At 58.7% G+C, this 16691-nt stretch overlaps 1 protein-coding gene and 1 pseudogene across 1 annotated transcript in view; both read left to right on the plus strand.

Annotated features, from left to right (window-relative positions):
• The first annotated feature begins 410 nt into the window (after window positions 1–410).
• Window positions 411–1997, plus strand: LOC129148812 (protein SET-like; annotated as a pseudogene).
• Window positions 1998–3738: 1741 nt separating this feature from the next.
• The window catches only part of CLCN4 (chloride voltage-gated channel 4), a 64650-nt gene continuing 51697 nt past the window's right edge, over window positions 3739–16691 (plus strand). Inside the window, exon 1 of the mRNA XM_028132763.2 lies at window positions 3739–3834. The gene's annotated coding sequence lies outside the window, so the exon portion shown is untranslated. The remainder of the gene's footprint in view (window positions 3835–16691) is intronic.

Consider the following 16691-nt stretch of genomic DNA (forward strand, 5'->3'; position numbering starts at 1 on the left):
CATTTGTTGGGGTGACATTGTCAACAGGGTGCACTCTTAACCTTTCGCACTCGGATGTCGAGATTAAAATCACTCTTTGAATGTATCAATAATTTGAAATATAAAAAAATCCAAATAAATAAGTTTGTATGAAAAGAAACTCCAGTTTTTTATTCTACTGCCGCGCTTAGTAAAATCTGGGGCATTTAAAAAATTAAATCCCGAGTAGAATAAAGGACTCGAGAAAAAAGCAAGCGAGTGCAAAGGGTTAAAAACGGCTGGGAAAGGAAACATTTGGGGCATCCAATGCTACTTTATACGTAACTGCAGACCAGGGTTTCTTTCTCCCCACCTCTGCCTGTTGCTGTCCTGGCCTGGAACGTTCGCCACCCCCTGGGTACCAGCAGCGCCTCCCTCTCAGGCGTCGCCCAATGTCCCAGCAGCAGATCATCCAGGGGACAAGGATTCGGAGGGATAAGACCAGAAATCGGAGAAACCAGAGGCGCCCGTGTGCAGGAAGGAACCGCGAAGGTGGGAACGTAACATTTGAGGAATCGTTTCATGCAAGACGGAAACCGGAACCGTCTAGCTCCACAGGGCGAACAGGACGAGAGTGTAAATGGAAGAGACGTTGAGCCCGGGCCTCCAGACGATTAAACATGAACCCCAGTGCCCGGCTGGCATCTTGTTTCCTCCAGGTTTTTCTGAGCAGCAGTCCTCGGGGGGCCTGTTCCTGTAGCTCCCCTGTGGTCTCCCCAAGCGCCAGTCTCCCTCCTGGGAGGAGCCGGACAGCTCCCTGCTCCCCCCCCCCCCGCCACCCCCCTCCCCCAGCCAGGAAGACCCGTCCTCTCAGTACCCGCCAAGGGAGAAAGGGCGAAGCACAGCATGAAACAGACCAGGCACAGGCCAGGGAGGCGATTTTGGAGGCCAAGCAGGAACAGAGCAGGCTGCGACCGCCTTTGCAGAAGAGGTCAGAATTGATGGCCCAAATCCCCATCTGGGGGGGGGGGGGGAACCTTTGTCAGCCATCACAGTGTCTGCACTGCCCAGGGGAGGAGCAAGAGGCGCTGCACTATTTGGCAAGAGTTCAAGTGACAGCCCGGCTGGTGTGGCTCAGTGGGTGAGCATCCACCTAGGAACCAGGAGGCCACGGTTCGATTCCCGGTCAGGGCTCATGGCCGGGGTGCAGGCTTCACCCCCAGTGTGGGGCGTGCAGGAGGCAGCCGACCTATGATTCTCTCTCATCATGGATGTTTCTCTCTCTCCCTCTCTCCCTCCCCCTTCCTCTCTGAAATCAATAAAAATAGATGGAAAAAAAACCCCACAAAGAGTTCAAGTGACAGAATTTGAAGATATTAAATCAGGGTACAGAATAGATTTTTATCTGGATGAAAATCCTTACTTCACACATAAAGTTCTCTCCAGAGAATTTCATCTGAATGGGAGTGGCGATCGGCTCCGAAGTCCACGGAAATCAAGTGGAAAGCGGAAGGACTTGACCAAGCCAGACTTGGCCCAAAGCCAGCAGGAAGAGGCCGCACGAGGCAGAGGCCGCGGCTTTACCTGCTTTAGCGACCACTCTGGTGCGGGGCAGATGGGTTAGGGCAGTGGTCGGCAAACTCATCAGTCAACAGAGCCAAACATCAACAGTACAACGATTGACATTTCTTTGGAGAGCCACATTTTTTAAACTTAAACTTCTTCTTACGCCACTTCTTCAAAATAGACTCGCCCAGGCCGTGGTATTTTGTGGAAGAGCCACACTCAAGGGGCCAAAGAGCCGCAGTTTGCTGACCACGGGGTTAGGAGAAGTCATCGGAGACGACATCCGGCCCAATCCATTGCAGCTACCGGGTTCCTGACATGGATGACGAAGAAGGGGAAGGGGAAGAAGACGAAGATGGTGATGAAGAGGAAGGCTGGGAAGATGTTGATGAAGAAGGAGATGAGGATGAAGGTGGAGATGAAGATGGTGATGAGGGGATGAAGGAGAGGAAGATGAAGGAGAAGATGACTAACGGGACACTGATGGAGTCCAACCTTTTTTTTTAAAAAAATGTTTTTATTTATTTTTAATTTTTAGGGGAAGAGACAGAGAGAGAAACATCAGTGATGAGAGAGACTCATGGATCGGCTGCCTCCTGCACGCCCCTTACTGGGGATGGAGCCCATAACCCGGGCCTGTGCCCTGACCGGGAATCAAACCGTGACCTCCTGGTTCATAGGTCGATGCTCAACCACTGAGCCACACCGGCCGGGCTGCTATGGTGCTTTTAATAAAACAAGCAACGGTAACTGTTTCTTCTTACAAAAGCAATACATGTTAATCTACATGTTAATCATAGAAAAACTAGAAAACGTAGCTAAGCTGAGAAGAAACATGTAAAACATCCCTCAGCCCACTAAGCAGGGAGCTACTGCACTGGATACTTTCGTGAATTCGATCCCCACACCATCCTATGGAGTTTGCTCTTTTTCATTAAATAAATTGCGAAGGTATTTCCATGTCAAAAAGTATCTACTACCATGTTAATTTTTATTTATTTTTATTTTAAAAAAATATTTTTATTGGTTTCAGAGAGGAAGGGAGAGGGGGAGAGGAGAGAGAAACATCGATGATGAGAGAGAATCATTGATTGGCTGCCTCCTGCATGCCCCCTACTGGGGATCGAGCCGCAACCTAGGCATGTGCCCTTGATCGGAATCGAACCCAGGACCCTTCAGTCCACAGACCAACGCTCTATCCACTGAGCCACACCAGCTAGGGCTACCATGTTAATTCTTTAAAAAATCTTTATTGTTTAAAATATTACATGTCCCTTTTTTCCCCCATGGGCCCAGCCTCCCCCATCCCCAAGCCCTCACCACCCCACTGTCTGGGTCCATGGGTTATGCAGATGTGCATGGGTTATGCAGATGTGCATACAGGTCTTTGTCCTGCCATGTTAATTCTAAGTCTTCCACTGAGCAGATGTCTTATCATTCCACCCCCTCTGGTTTTGGAGATTAACTTGCTTCCGGCGCTTGGCCATCATAAATAACAGCGCAGCGAACTCTCCCAGGTGACTCTTCGCACTCCCCCCTCCCGCACCGGGCCAGGCCGCAGTCCTGGAGCAAATGCACCCCAGCCGGTTTTCAGCGATGCACACCGATGCACACCTACTAGTGCGGCTTTTGGTGAAAATTGCTAACCGCCCCTCCCCCCCAGGAAGATTGTTCAATTTACACTCTCATGGGAGGCATCTTTTTTTTTTAATTAAAAAACATCTTTGCCAGAAAGACAAGCGTCCGGAAGAGGCGCCTGTTTGCTGCGATGCTTTTCACACTTGAGCAATCACCTTGTAAACAGAAGGCGAAACCAACCTGCGGCCCAGCTGTCACCCCCGAGGGGGAAGGTGCGTCTACTGTGGGCCCTCCTGCCAAGCCGGAACACAGAGCCAGCCACCTCAGGCCGCAGGAGGGCATTTTATGGGGACCCCCGCGCCCCACTGGTTCTGGGAAGGCGTCCTGGGTCGGGACTCCGGGTTCTCTCTGGGCATGAACGCACCGGGTGTAGGCGAAGGAGATTGGCCTGCCCGGCCTCCCGAGGCCAGAGGTGACAGAGCCGGCTGGGCAGGGCTGGGAGGCCGGGCTGAGCGGCGGGGCTGAGTGGCTGGGCCGAGCACGTGACGCCCCAGGCTGGCGGGGGGGGGGGGGGGGGGCGGGGTGGCCAGGCCTGGGAGTGTGAGGCTGAAATTGACAGTCACCCCAGGCAGGAGAGTGAGCCTGCCGCTTTCTATCTCCCTCAGACCCCGGACCCACAGGAGCAGATTTCCGTGGCGTTTGGACTCTTATCTCAGGAACCTGAAGCACAGGGTAAGTTGCTTGTCACTCACAGAAACAAACCGGAGACGCGTGACCTAGAAACCACACGGCCACTTTGTTGATCTGTCACATCTGGTGCTGAAAAGAATCGATGGCCGAGGGAGGGCCTGTTTAGCCTCACATGGGGGACTGGCCTCTGAGCAGCGATTTGGCTCATCTGGAGGGAACGGTGGTCACATGCGGGGGTGCGATCTAGAAATAGGAGAGCTGCGGGACTGAAGGGCCGGGCAGCCAGCCCCGGCCTGCTGGTAAGAGAATCTATTTCACACCCTCCGGGGCGGGGGCCAGGGAGCGTGAGAATGGTGATTCAGACTGGGTGCCAGTGAACCAGCCGATGGGAGATTGGAATACACACAGCGCCCGCTTTGGCCCTCGCCCAGCTCAGAAGGCTTGTGTGGGTTGGCAAGGCAAGTCGGTATGTTCGCTGCTTGAGTTTTCAAATCTCCGAAATGACCCCAGTCTGGGGCTTTCTAGGCAAGGCTGTTGTCAGTTGTGCACGGGGGATGTTGACATTGTGCATACTCTCTGGAATCGTAAGATGACTCACTTCTGCAGAGTGTGATACAAATGAGAAAACGTGAAATAATGAGCGACTGGGAATGAACTCTGTCGTGTCAGGCAGATCAGATGCCTGGCCAGAAGATTTCAGAAAACAGACATGTGTACAACCATGCGCCCGCAACAGGGCTTGATTTTAACCAATCAGATGCTCAAGTAAGTGGTATCAATATGTTGTCACTCGCTTTGTCTTTGGCAAATCCAGGTTAACATTGGAAAGTCGCTGTGGAGAGTGATCAGAAGCATTCTTCATCAGCGCAATTAGCATAACGTTCCCTAATGCACGTGCTTCACGCGAATGGATTTGCTATCATGTTTCACATATGATTTGAAACATTGACCCTCCCTGCCAAGTATGTCCATGCACTCAGCTCGGTTGGCAGAAAACCTGTTTACTTCTCCATTGCATTTGCTGGAGACTTTAAACATAAAACGGAATGATTTCCTCTCGCTACTAATCCCCTTCTGGCTGGCTCTCTGGCAATCCTATTAGTGCGCGGAGCCCGCCATGCTGTGGCTTTCCCGCTCTGTGCCATTGTTCCCAGGGCCGGTGGAGAGCCGGGCGCTGCGCGGGAGCTCAGCCCACTCGGGCGGCTGGAGCGGGGCTGCCGGCCCGGGCCACCCGCTCCGCACCTCCTGCGACTCCCAGGGTCTCGCCCCGCCCACCGTCTCGCCCCGCCCACCCGCCAGCGCCCGCTACCCGGCGCCGGCCCGAGGGGGTCACGTGGCGGCGCGGGCCCCGCCCCCGGTGACGTCACCGCGCTCGCGGGCGCCGCTGGCAGAAAGGATGCTCGGGGCTAGGATGCTGTGCAGGTGGGTGGCCGGGCTGCGCGGGCGGCCCTGCAGGTAAGGGGCGCGCGTCCCCGAGCCCCGGCCGCGGGCCTCAGCCGGCGGCGCCCCAGAAAGCCAAAGTGGGGTCTCCGGCCGCAGCGCTTTTGCATGCACCCCGGCGCGAGGGGGTGTGGGGGGGGGCGGGAGAGGGGCCGTTGCCCGCCACGCGTGACTTGGATCTTTGCATGCCCCCTCCCCCCCCCCCGCCCCCGAGAAAGTGGGCGGGGGCCGGACGGGAAGACCTGGCCTCTGGCTCGGGCGGGAGAGGCCGGAATGGGCGCCAGCGCGTGCAGAATGAAGGAGAGGCGGGCTTGGCCCAGATCGCCACCGCTGTCTGCAGCTGTCATTGTGCTGCGCGAATAATGGCCCCTTTACCAGTTCTCCTGACGGGGATTGTCCTCAGCGCTGAGCCCGATTTCTTTACAGCAAAAGCTGCTCTGCTCGGAAGGGGATGGAAAGTTCTTGGTCAGCCATTTAAAGAGCTAGATGTGCAATCGAAAGCGTTTTGCATTGTTTTGCAAGGTGCCGGCATTTCGAGGGGCTGTCTCATCAATGTATCCCCCCCACCAGGTGTTCTGAGTAGATTTAAAAATAGCAGTATCCAATCAAACGACAATACAATACAATTATGCAATGCAGCCTGTAAGGGTAGCATGCGAGGGTAAGAGAGAGGGGATCAGCTCCTTTAAGAACACATCTCTTAAGAACAAAATGGTCTTTGGGAGGGGGTGGGGTGGAGAGGAACACCCAAACCCAAGGGTTCCCAGCGTTCTTTGGGGTTCCCTTGCTGAGTAATTAGCTCGCAGAGAGAAGGGCCTTGGTGACTCAGCGGCAGATGGAGGGGGCGGGTGGCTGTTCCGTGTGGTGGGATTTGTGCGGACTCTTAAGTGGGCCGGACCTGTGTTTAGATTCCTTTCTCCGGTTCAAAAACAACCCGAGGCCCGGCCAGGTGTGGGCATCCTTAGGCGGAGCCCGGGGCCTTCCCTGGAGGCCCAGCCCTCTGGGAGCTGCGGCGGCAGCGGGCTGTGCTGGAACGCACCCCGGAAGAGGGGACCCGCCAGCGGCTACTGGGACCCGCACAGCAATGCGGTTTAGTTGGTAATTGAGGGGGCATTCCTCCCCCAGGGCACGTGCCCTGTGCGCTGCTGATTTCCCTATTGCCATGGTCTTCATTTGGCTCTGCTTGGCTTCATTCGGTTCCCACCCTCACTTCTGCCCAGCCGGGCCGGGCCCAGCCCCAGCAGAGCAGCGCTGAGGATAGAGGGGTGCGGCTGAGTTCTGGGTTCCACTTCTGGCTTTGAGCTGTGTGACCTTGGAAGTCACTTTGTGTCTTTGGCCTCAGTTTCTTTTTTTAAAGGAAATAATTTTTTATTGATTTCAGAGAGGAAGGGAGAGGGAGAGAGAGAGAAACATCCATGATAAGAGAGAATCATGGACTGGCTGCCTCCTGCACGCCCCCCACTGAGGATGGCGACCGAAACCCGGGCCTGTGCCCTGACCGGGAATGGAGCCCTGACCTCCTGGTTCCTAGGTTGATGCTCATCACTGAGCCATTCTGGCTGGGCGAGCCTCAGTTTCTTTGTACTTGAAGTAACGCGGGAATTTAGACCGGGGTTTCTCCATCTCGGCACTAGTGACACTTGGGGCGGGATCATTCTGTCGTGGTGGGGGTGCTGTGCCGCCTCCCACCAAATGCCAGTAACAAACCTTCCCTTCTCGCCAAGTGCCAAGTCGTGACAACCAAAATGTCACCATTGTCCCCTGTATGTGTGTGTGTATGTGTGTGTGTGTGTGTATGTGTGTGCATGTGTGTATGTGTATGTGTGTATATGTGTGTATGTGTGTATGTGTGTATGTGTATTTGTGTATGTGTATATATGTGTATATGTGTATGTATGCATGTGTGCATGTGTGTATGTGTATGTGTATTTGTGTATGTGTATTGTGTATATGTGTGTATGTGTGTGTATGTGTGTGTATGTGCGTGTGTATGTGCGTGTGTATGTGCGTGTGTGTATGTGTGTGCATGTGTGTATGTGTATGTGTGTATGTGTGTGTGTGTATATGTGTGTGTATGTGTATGTGTGTGTGTGTGTGTGTGTATATGTGTGTGTGTGGGGGGGGTCCACTGCCCAGCTGAGAACCACTGATTTCGGAGGTCCCTCCAGGTCCCTCTGGCTCCTGTGTTCTAGAATTCAGCTTCCTGTGGTTGGTTTGATGCTGAGCCCCTGGTCGGAGATCGGACGCCCTTCCATGCTGTTGTGTATGCTGGAATCACAATGGGAGGGCTCTTTTAGAAACAGCTGTCAAGCCCTGGCCGGTTTGGCTCAGTGGATAGAGCGTCAGCCTGAGGACTGAAGGGTCCCAGGTTCGATTCCGGTCCAAGGCACGATCCCTGGCCCTGGTTGGGGAGCACGTGGGGAGACAAGCAATCAATGTGTCTCGGTCTCATTGATGTTTCTCTCTCTATGTCTCTCCCCCTCCTTTCTACTCCGATGGAAAAATACCCTCCGATGAGGAGTCACAACAACAAAGAAATAGCAGTGGGGTCACGTGCTTTCAGCTTCAGTGCGGAACTTGGTCTCCAGCCTGGCGCTGCCACTCGGCAGGGTGGCTTTGGCCGCAGCCCTGCCCCTCGGAGGGGTTGCCGCATCCATACAATGGGGCCACCTGCACTCGCTGGTCCTGCTCCCTGGGCTTTTTGGGGAGCAGATAGATGTAAGAGGGCCTACGTGCTGGGAAGGTCCCCAGGCAGGAAGAGGCGCTGGCAGGGGCATTGTGTGTGTGGACTCAGAATAGCCGGACAGTTGTCCTTGTCTGTCCGGGACTGCAGTGTGTCCCTCTGCCGTCCCCTGGCCGTCAGCTCTCTCGGGCTCTCCTGGCCCAGGAGACGCGGTGTGTCAGGGAGCGCTGGTGTTCCCTGTGGAACAGCCACCAGGTGGCGGGCTGGGCGCAGCTGCCACCTTCATCCTCCCACGGCCACTGGCCTCACAGGTGGCACCGGGGCCGTCCAGGCAGCTCCTCTGGGTCCCACAGCCCAGAGTGGGCCCTCACCCCCTCGTGTGCGTCGGAGGCTGGCACCCAGGGGGCCATCGCCCTGTCCCTGCTACAGGTCACATCGGGCAAGAGAATGAGAAGGGGCTTCTCCATCCGATGAGACTTCCGGGACGGGCCAGCTGCCGGGGCCGGAGCCTGGTTTACTTCTCACGGCGCTGGCGGCGGGAGCCAGGGTCGGGGTACTGGCGAGGCCGGGTTGTGAGAGAGCCCTCTTCCGGCTACAGAGGCGCCTTCTCCTGTGTCCTCTGGTGGGAGGAGAGCCAGCCAGGCCTCTGGCCTCTCCTTAAAAGGGCGCTAGCCCATTCAGGGGATCCCCCCTTCATGACCTGATCACCCCTCAAAGGCCCTGCCTCCTAGCACCATCCTGTTGAGGGTGAGGATTGCAATCTATGAATTGGGACAGGACACATCCAGTCCTTGACAATAACCAAATATAACTTGTAGCTCTTTTTTTTTTTTTAAGTTTTATTCGTTTCTTAGAGAGAGAGAGGAAGGGAGAGGGAGAGAAGATAGAAACATCGATGAGAGAGAAACATAGATCGGCTGCCTCCTGCTTGCCCCCCCCCCCCCCCTAGTGGGGATGGAGCCCCCAACTCAGGCCTGTGCCCGACTGGGAATCGAACCAGCGACCTCTATGGTGCGTGGGACGATGCTCAATCCACTGAGCCACACCGGCTGGGCATGACTTGTCGCTCTTGATTGGCTCCTGGCCTGGGCAGACATCTGGACTAGGCATGGTAATTGGGTTGTTTCTGTGGCTGCGGAAGGGCCGATAGGAGGACACCGCTGGGCGTTTTCTGAGATGCGGCTGGCGCCCAGCTCAGCCACCTGGATCGCAGACACAGAGCAGCGAGCCGAGGCGCAGGGGCGTCGGGACACGTTGTCGCCAGCGGGGGCGGCGCTCTGAGCACTCGGGCTTGTGCTTGGAGACGCAGGCTGAAGTCGGCAGGGACGCAGTGTCCTGGGAGAACAAGTTACTCTTACATTTAAAAAGCCATTTGGGGGGATCTCATTCATGAATGGCTAAATAAAAGACACGAATTCTCATACCTCTTTCTACAGTCAATCTGTTGCAATACCCCATGTCATGTAGCATCTGGAAAATTCCACTGTACCCTCACGAGAGAATCAGAATGGAAAAGGTAAATAATCTGAGAGCGTAGAACCCCCTAAAGTGTCTTGAGGACCCCCTCAAAGTCCCCAGATCACACGCTGAGAACCGCTAGACTTTCCGATGGTTCCAGGGAATGGAAAGAGAACGAGATGAGGCAAAGATGCCCACAGAACACTTGTTGGGGCCATCGGCGTTCCTCACTGGGCTCCTCTGGACAATGTTCTGTGTACTCGGGAATGTTCAGAATAAAAAGGTTTTTTAAAAGATAGAAAGGTGCCCTAGCTGGCTTGGCTCAGTGCATAGAGCCTTAGCCTGTGGACTGAAGGGTCCCAGGTTCGATTCCGGTCAAGGGCACATGCCTGGGTTGTGGGCTCCATCCCCAGTAGTGGGGCGTGCAGGAGGCAGCTGATCCATGATTCTCTCTCATCATTGATGTTTCTCTCTCTCTCTCTCCCTCTCCTTTCCTCTCTGAAATCAATAACAATATATATATAAAAAAAAGATGGAAAGGAAACGTAGACCCTTTGGACATGGGGGGTGTTGATTGAGGTCTTGCGATGAGGAGTGTTCCCACCAGAGCCCAGGGGCCCCTGTCTCCAGATGTTTCCCATCAGCACGCTCACAGTGCGGCCCCCTGTGGTCCCTTATTGAACCAGCCCCTGCGGAGGGACGCGCGGGTCCCCGAAGCTTTTGCCATCAGTGCTGATGGTGTCGTATGAGTACAAATGCTAGAGAGGAACTGATCCTCTGTGATCAAGTACAGTCAGACCTCGTTTCTCGAACCTCTCTCATCTCAAGCAGTTTGGTTCTCGACCAAGTTGTGACCAAGTTGTTCACAGAAAATATGTCTCGGGGCTGAGGCCAGTTTGGCTCAGTGGATAGAGCGTCGGCCTGCGGACTCAAGGGTCCCAGGTTCGATTTCCGGTCAAGGGCATGTACCTTGGTTGCAGGCACATCCCCAGTAGGAGGTGTGTAGGAGGCAGCTGATCGATGTTTCTCTCTCATCGATGTTTCTGACTCTCTATCCCTCTCTCTTCCTCTCTGTAAAGAATCAATAAAATATATTAAAAAAAAGAAAAAAGAAAATATGTCTCGGTTGTGGAACCAAACTTCGGTTTCCCACCTGACAACTCTCTCCTGCTGAGGCCTCAGCAGGGCAAAAGGCGTCTCTCGGGCAACAGACAAAGGAGAGCAATTGCTGGCGAAGTGGACAGTTAGCACCATTTTCCAACACAGAGAGGCCGCGGGAGTGCTGGTGTCGCTAAGGGCGTGAAAGGAGCGAGGAGCAGGGCAGCCGAGGAGGCAGGCGCATGCGGTTGGTCTGGATGCGGGAAAAGCACGGGGCCCGGCATTGCGGAGGCCCGGCGTGTGAGCCAGCCTAGATGCTGCGTGCTGACCTGCAGGGCACCCCTGGCGCCAGGGCTGAAAGGGCCTCAGTTAAGGCCAGTAGGTCTATACCTTTAAGAAAAGAGGTGTTTGTTTATAGATGAGACAGTCCGCTAGACAGGCACTGGCCATAAGAAAGGTGAAAAGAGGGAATCATTTGGGGGTCTGGAACAGATGAATTCAATTCACATTATTTCTAAGGGGGAAAATGATTGTGTGAACAAATCGCTTCTCGAACAGCCTTCTAGAACAAATTAAGTTCGAGAACCGAGGTTCCACTGTAAATGCATGGAACTTACATGTTGGAAGCTAGCTTCAAAATCTAAGCAACCCCGCCCAGCGCGGCGGCTCAGTGGCTGAGCATTGACCTAGAAACCAGGAGGTCACGGTTCGGTTCGATTCCTAGTCAGGGCACATGCCCGGGGTGTGGGCTCCATCCCCAGTGTGGGTCGTGCAGGAGGCAGCTGATCCATGATTCTCACTCATCATTGATGTTTCTCTCTCTTTCTCCCTCTCCCTTCCTCTCTGAAATCAATAAAAATCTATTTTAAAAAATTAAAGCAATCCTTGCATTTTACACATGAGGAGGAGATGTCCAGGGAAGTCAGGGGACTTGCCCAAGGTCACGTGACTGGTAGTGACAGAGCTGGGGAGGCGCCCAGGTCTCTGGTCGCTTCTACAGAATCTTCTTTTCTCCCTCTAGGCTCTGAGATCAGGGACTATGCGTGGCCGACTCGCCACTGCAAACACGGCACAGAGCACGTGGCATAGTAGGTGCTCACTAAATGTGTGTTGAATGACAAGAGAAGTGGAATATTAGAATCCGGAGAAAAGACGTCAGTATCACGAGAACCGCAAAGGCACTTCCGTGGGCGGGAGCCTCAAGGGTCACTATTTATTCCCTCGAGTAGCAAGCATGTGGTGGGTCCCTGCTCTGTATTCAGGCCAGGCTTCCTCAACGTTGACACTCTGGGCATTTGGACTGGATACTCTATGGCGGGGACATCCACCCACTTGATGCCAGTAGTCACCCCTGCCTCACCCTCCCCCCCCCAGGTTGGGACAACCAAACTCCAGACATTGCCCGATGTCCCCTGGTGGGCGAAATTGCCCCGGGTGAGACCTGTCACTCTAGGCTAGTGGTCAGCAAACTCATTAGTCCACAGAGCCAACTATCAACAGTACAACGAGTGAAATTTCTTTGGAGAGCCACATTTTTTAAACTTAAACTTCTTCTAACGCCACTTCTTCAAAATAGACTGGCCCAGGCCGTGGTGTTTTGTGGAAGAGCCACACTCAAGGGGCCAAAGAGCCGCAGGTGGCTCGCCAGCCGCGGTTTGCCGACCACTGGGCTAGGCGACGGGATATTCCAGAACCAGATGCACAAGGCTTACGCTGGAGGCCACGATGGACAGCGATGGGTAGAGAATGCTACTTAGACGGGGCGGTCATGACGGCCCCTCTGTGGGCCAGGACGGGGACAGGAAAGGGAGTGAGGGAGAGTTTTGAGAGCGTCGTGGGGGGCTGAGCACCCTGGGGCTGAGCGCTCAGGGCTGAGGGGTCAGCCGAGGCGAGGCAGAGCACGCGGGGCTTGGCAGGAGGCCCACCCCCTGGGTTATTCTAGGGCACCTGGGCGGGCCTTGCCTGTCAGAGGGTTGCGTTCTGCCCATGTAATCGCCGTGCTTCCCCATGGCCCTCCCGCCCCCATCAGGGCAGCGCCACCCGGTGCGCGGTCACGGGGCCAGCAGAGGGGCAGGTGCGCTCCGCATGTGATGCCGGAAAGGCCGCTGGCTGTCCTGTTGGGGATGGAGTCACCTGAGTCCTCAGGCCACTGGCTGGTGGCCGCGTCTCCTGGCGTCAGGGCCACGCCTGTGCGCAGCTTTCTCGCTGCCCCTGGCGCCCGGCACACTCTGTCCCCGGGTGTGTGAGCTGGCCCGTGGCGGTGCCTGAGGCCATGTCCCGGCCCTTTGCTCGCTCTCCCCGTGCTGCTGGGCACAGTCTCCCATCATCTTGCATTTAAACAAATTGTTTACAATATACTTTTATTGCTTTCAGAGAGGAAGGGAGAGGGAGAGAGAGAGGAACATCAGTGATGGGAGAGAATCATGGACCGGCTGCCTCCTGCACGCCCCCTACTGGGGATTGAGACCGCAACCCAGGCATGGGCCCTTGACCGGAATCGAACCTGGGACCCTTCAGTCCCAGGCCAATGCTCTATCCACTGAGCAACACCAGCTAGGGCCCTCATCTTGTATATCCCCCCCACCCCCACCCCCATTTCCTTCTGCAGCTCTGCTCAGGGCACTTGCTCACTGCCTGCTGCTCTTTGCGTGGTTCCCAGGACCAGCAGGCTGCTGGGTGAATTGCCGAAAGCTGCAGGCCCGAGCTTTCCCTGTCTGCTGGGACAGCGCCTGGGAGGCCGGGAGCCAGCCCCAAAGGCCCATGGAGCCCCCACTCAGCCACAGTGCGCCTGTCCCAGGGCTGGGGCCGGCCTGGACCCCCCACTCAGCCACAGTGCGCCTGTCCCAGGGCTGGGGCCGGCCTGGGCCCCCCACTCAGCCACAGTGCGCCTGTCCCAGGGCTGGGGCCGGCCTGGGCCCCCCACTCAGCCACAGTGCGCCTGTCCCAGGGCTGGGGCCGGCCTGGGCCCCCCACTCAGCCACAGTGCGCCTGTCCCGGGGCTGGGGCCGGCCTGGGCCCCCCACTCAGCCACAGTGCGCCTGTCCCGGGGCTGGGGCCGGCCTGGACCCCCCACTCAGCCACAGTGCGCCTGTCCCAGGGCTGGGGCCGGCCTGGACCCCCCACTCAGCCACAGTGCGCCTGTCCCGGGGCTGGGGCCGGCCTGGGCCCCCCACTCAGCCACAGTGCGCCTGTCCCGGGGCTGGGGCCGGCCTGGGCCCCCCACTCAGCCACAGTGCGCCTGTCCCGGGGCTGGGGCCGGCCTGGGCCCCCCACTCAGCCACAGTGCGCCTGTCCCGGGGCTGGGGCCGGCCTGGACCCCCCACTCAGCCACAGTGCGCCTGTCCCGGGGCTGGGGCCGGCCTGGGCCCCCCACTCAGCCACAGTGCGCCTGTCCCGGGGCTGGGGCCGGCCTGGGCCCCCCACTCAGCCACAGTGCGCCTGTCCCGGGGCTGGGGTAGGCCTGGGCCCCCCACTCAGCCACAGTGCGCCTGTCCCGGGGCTGGGGCCGGCCTGGGCCCCCCACTCAGCCACAGTGCGCCTGTCCCAGGGCTGGGGCCGGCCTGGGCCCCCCACTCAGCCACAGTGCGCCTGTCCCAGGGCTGGGGCCGGCCTGGACCCCCCACTCAGCCACAGTGCGCCTGTCCCGGGGCTGGGGTAGGCCTGGAGCCCCCACTCAGCCACAGTGCGCCTGTCCCGGGGCTGGGGTAGGCCTGGGGCCCCCCACTCAGCCACAGTGCGCCTGTCCCGGGGCTGGGGCCGGCCTGGGCCCCCCACTCAGCCACAGTGCGCCTGTCCCGGGGCTGGGGTAGGCCTGGGGCCCCCACTCAGCCACAGTGCGCCTGTCCCAGGGCTGGGGCCGGCCTGGACCCCCCACTCAGCCACAGTGCGCCTGTCCCGGGGCTGGGGCCGGCCTGGAGCCCCCACTCAGCCACAGTGCGCCTGTCCCAGGGCTGGGGCCGGCCTGGACCCCCCACTCAGCCACAGTGCGCCTGTCCCGGGGCTGGGGTAGGCCTGGAGCCCCCACTCAGCCACAGTGCGCCTGTCCCGGGGCTGGGGCCGGCCTGGAGCCCCCACTCAGCCACAGTGCGCCTGTCCCGGGGCTGGGGCCGGCCTGGGCCCCCCACTCAGCCACAGTGCGCCTGTCCCAGGGCTGGGGTAGGCCTGGACCCCCCACTCAGCCACAGTGCGCCTGTCCCAGGGCTGGGGCCGGCCTGGGCCCCCCACTCAGCCACAGTGCGCCTGTCCCGGGGCTGGGGCCGGCCTGGGCCCCCCACTCAGCCACAGTGCGCCTGTCCCAGGGCTGGGGCCGGCCTGGACCCCCCACTCAGCCACAGTGCGCCTGTCCCGGGGCTGGGGCCGGCCTGGGCCCCCCACTCAGCCACAGTGCGCCTGTCCCAGGGCTGGGGCCGGCCTGGGGCCCCCACTCAGCCACAGTGCGCCTGTCCCAGGGCTGGGGCCGGCCTGGGCCCCCCACTCAGCCACAGTGCGCCTGTCCCGGGGCTGGGGTAGGCCTGGGGCCCCCACTCAGCCACAGTGCGCCTGTCCCAGGGCTGGGGCCGGCCTGGACCCCCCACTCAGCCACAGTGCGCCTGTCCCGGGGCTGGGGCCGGCCTGGAGCCCCCACTCAGCCACAGTGCGCCTGTCCCAGGGCTGGGGCCGGCCTGGACCCCCCACTCAGCCACAGTGCGCCTGTCCCGGGGCTGGGGTAGGCCTGGAGCCCCCACTCAGCCACAGTGCGCCTGTCCCGGGGCTGGGGCCGGCCTGGAGCCCCCACTCAGCCACAGTGCGCCTGTCCCGGGGCTGGGGCCGGCCTGGGCCCCCCACTCAGCCACAGTGCGCCTGTCCCAGGGCTGGGGTAGGCCTGGACCCCCCACTCAGCCACAGTGCGCCTGTCCCAGGGCTGGGGCCGGCCTGGGCCCCCCACTCAGCCACAGTGCGCCTGTCCCGGGGCTGGGGCCGGCCTGGGCCCCCCACTCAGCCACAGTGCGCCTGTCCCAGGGCTGGGGCCGGCCTGGACCCCCCACTCAGCCACAGTGCGCCTGTCCCAGGGCTGGGGCCGGCCTGGGCCCCCCACTCAGCCACAGTGCGCCTGTCCCAGGGCTGGGGCCGGCCTGGGCCCCCCACTCAGCCACAGTGCGCCTGTCCCAGGGCTGGGGCCAGCCTGGGCCCTCCGGGCAGCACCAGCTCCCATGCCCAAGGCAGGTGTGGGGCGTGCGGGAGGGAGACCACACACAGAGGCTGCGTCCTGCTCCCCGCCCTGGTGGCTCCCTGGAGCCTGCCCCGCAGCACGGCTGTGGCTGGCTCGGTGTCCTGGCTGTGGCCGCCGAGCGGGGACGGAATTTTCCCTGCGCTGTAACCTCGCAGGTGCTGGCCGCTGCCAGGGGCCTTGTGGTGAGCAGTGAGGAGGCCGTCCGCCGGGGACAGGCGAGTCCTTTTCCTCCGGCTGAGTCACGCCTCCGCCAGCCTTTCCTTGGCCCCTGATTGCCATCCACTGCCATCGCAGCCCTCACCTTGGCAACCCAGCCCGCGGCCAGCGCCCTGCGGCCTCACTCTGAGGACACCCGGAGGGCCGCCGCAGGGCTGTGTTTGCTGGCCCCTGCGTGTGACCTTTACAAAGCTGCTGGTCACAGGCATTTGGTAACTTTTTAAAAAATATATTTGTATTGATTTCAGAGAGGAAGGGAGAGGGAGAGAGAGATAGAAACATCAATGATGACAGAGAATTGTTGATCGGCTGCCTCCTGCATGCCCCCTACTGAGGATCGAGGTCACAACCCAGGCAGGTGCCCTTGGTTGGATTCGAACCTGGGACCCTTCAGTCCGCAGGCCGACGCTCTATCCACTGAGCCAAACCGGCTAGGGCTGTTAACTTTTTAAAAAAATATGTTTTTATTGATTTCATAGAGGAAGGGAGAGGGAGAGAGAGAAACATCAGTGATGAGAGAGAATCATTGATCCAGCTGCCTCCTGCACGCCCCACACTAGGGATCCAGCTCGTAACCCGGGCATGTGCCCTGACCGGGATGGAACCGTGACCTCCTGGTTCATAGGCTGACGCTCAACCCCTGAGCCACGCCGGCCGGCCGGCAGGGCCACACCTGTTGAATTTCATTTTCCATGAGGGCATGCCCTACACCAGCACAGCAGAGCGCTGTGGAAGGCCATGGTCAGAGGGGGGGCGTCTGAGGAGGTCCCAGAGAGGGAGGGACATGGAGCAGCT

This window comes from Eptesicus fuscus, chromosome 1 (assembly GCF_027574615.1).
Source record: "Eptesicus fuscus isolate TK198812 chromosome 1, DD_ASM_mEF_20220401, whole genome shotgun sequence".
NCBI classification, from domain to species: domain Eukaryota; kingdom Metazoa; phylum Chordata; class Mammalia; order Chiroptera; family Vespertilionidae; genus Eptesicus; species Eptesicus fuscus.